Source organism: Eptesicus fuscus, chromosome 5 (genome assembly GCF_027574615.1).
Source record: "Eptesicus fuscus isolate TK198812 chromosome 5, DD_ASM_mEF_20220401, whole genome shotgun sequence".
Taxonomy (NCBI): Eukaryota; Metazoa; Chordata; class Mammalia; order Chiroptera; family Vespertilionidae; genus Eptesicus; species Eptesicus fuscus.
The window spans coordinates 73845787-73848135 of record NC_072477.1 but is presented as its reverse complement, the minus strand read 5'-3'; the positions used below and the strand labels follow the sequence as shown (position 1 = coordinate 73848135).

Sequence of the window (2349 nt, the reverse complement as noted above, 5' to 3'; positions counted from 1 at the left end):
CTAGTATTGACCCCAGTGCATATCAATTCTTCCATGTCTTTTTGGCATTTTCAGGACCTTCATCCAAGCAAATCCAGCAATAAAATGTGCATAAAAATAAAACCAATGAAATATTACTTTATTTTTTAAAATGATACCTTTACATTGAATAGATGCTTACAAAAAAATGAAACTAGACCACCTTCTTATACCATTTACAAAAATAAACTCAAAATGGATGAAAGACTTAAATATACGACTCAAAACCATAAAAATTTTAGAAGAAAACAGGCAGTAAAATCTCAGACATTTCTCGTAGCAATATTTTTCCTGGCACATCTCCTCAAGCAAGAAAAACAAAAGAAAAAATAAATAAATGGGACCACATCAAACTAAAAAGTTTTTGCAAAGAAAAGCCATCAACAAAATGAAAAGACAATCCACTGAATGGGAGAACATATTCATCAATTATATACCTGATAAAGAGCTAATATCTAAATTTTATTAAGAACTCATACTATTCGCCTCACCATGAGCCAGAAGCTGAGTGTGGGCATCGCCTGGGGCTGCAGGCACAGAGCCAGGATACCAGAAGGGCCATCTGTGAAGAAGTTTCACCATTTGGTCTCCCTCTTTGTGGGGCAGCAGATGGTCAAGACAGGGGGCAGCAGTAAGAAGCTAAACCCTGCCAACTTCCAGTCCCTGTGGATACAGGACACCCAGGTCCATGGAAAAAAATTATTCCTTAGATTTGATCCAGATGAAGAAACCAGGTCTGGCAACAACCCACTGCCAGAACCTCTATGAAAAGGAAAGAGGAAGAAGACGCTGGGGACCAAAAGCAGACCTTGGGCCCTGGCAGCAAAGAAATCTCAGACCATTCCTCCCAGTCCCACAGTGGAGACAATGGTTTGGAGTATTTGGGGGGAGACAGCCCTGCAAGAGGTGCTGAGAGGCTCCAGGTGGCTTCCAAAGGCTCACCTGGTGGTGCCCACAGTGCCAGCACAAACTGCAGGTTGGTCCTGCACTTTGGCAGTGGCAGATTCCTGGCATTTTATAATTGTCAGATATCTTGGAGCTCTTCTCCAGTGGTCTAACTCACCTCTGATATCTTGCCTGAAAAGTCCCATCAAGGACAAGCCCTGGAAACTCTGGGCCAGGAGCAACCTGTCTACTATACACTGTTGGACCAAAGATACTTCTCAGGCTTAGGGAACATCATTAAGAATGAAGCCGTGTACAGACCTGGGATCCATCCTTTTTCTCTTGGTTCACTCCTCAGACCTCAGCAACTTGAGATCCTCGTGGATCACGTGGTGGAGTTCAGTACAGGATGGGTTCAGGGTAAGTTCCAAGGCAGACAGAATCACACACAAATCTACCAGAAAGAGCAGTGCCCTGCTGGGCACCAGGTCAGGAAGGAAGCCTTTGGCCTCCAGGTGGCTTCCAGAGGCTCACCTGGTGGTGCCCACAGTGCCAACATAGGCTGCCACTTGATGAGCCAGAGCAAGTCCAGCTTTCCTAAGGAACGTGGGCCCCTTCTTCACAAAACCTTGCCCTACAGGGACCATGATGCCTGAGTGTAGAGAAATGGGATGTGGGCAAGGAATGGGACTAGAGGCAGGAATTAGAGGGGTGGCTGGGTCAGGAAGATATCAGTCCTGTTGATATTCATCTCACTGAACTTATGTCTAAGGCAGAGTTTTCACAGGGTTAGATTATTTTTTTTAAGTGTTGGTTAATTCTTCCTACCTATCTAATTCTGCCTGTGCATTGAAATTGGGTCTCAAGGGTACTGTTGGCCCAGAAAGAAACTCACTACACACTGATTCATTTGCCTGTCACCATAACCATTATTGCTTGTCTCATTTTCAGTTCTTATAAGTGTATTTCTAATAGCACATGACCTCACTCATCTAGGGGAAATAATGAACAACATAGACTGATGAACAAGAACAGACGCAGAAACAAGGAGGCATGGATCAGACTGTTGGGCCTCAGGGGGAGGGTAGGAAAGGGTGGGAGTAAAGGGGAAAGATCAACCAAAGGACTTGTGTGCAAGCATATGAGCCTAACCAGCAATTAAGGACAACAGGGGGGTGGGGGCATGTGTGGGGAAGGGTGTGGGATGGGAATGGGGGGATGAGGACAAATATGTGATACCTTAATCAATAAAGAAATTTAAAAAAATAAAAAAAAAATAAAATATAAGTCTGTGAAAATAGCTGTGCCCCAAGATTGCTGTTTGGGGTTTTTTTTGGTTTTGAAACGTTGGTTAGTTTTAAGGCCCTCCATTTGATAATCAGAAACATGGAATTGTCTTTCTTCATCCCCTGGAGGGATTGAGGGATAAGGATGGAGTAGCACAAG

The 2349-nt window shown here is 44.0% G+C and overlaps 1 pseudogene; it reads left to right on the top strand.

The window, feature by feature from the left end:
* Nucleotides 1-510: 510 nt before the first annotated feature.
* LOC103287485 (endonuclease 8-like 2) lies at nt 511-1504 on the top strand (annotated as a pseudogene).
* The last annotated feature ends 845 nt before the right edge of the window (nt 1505-2349 follow it).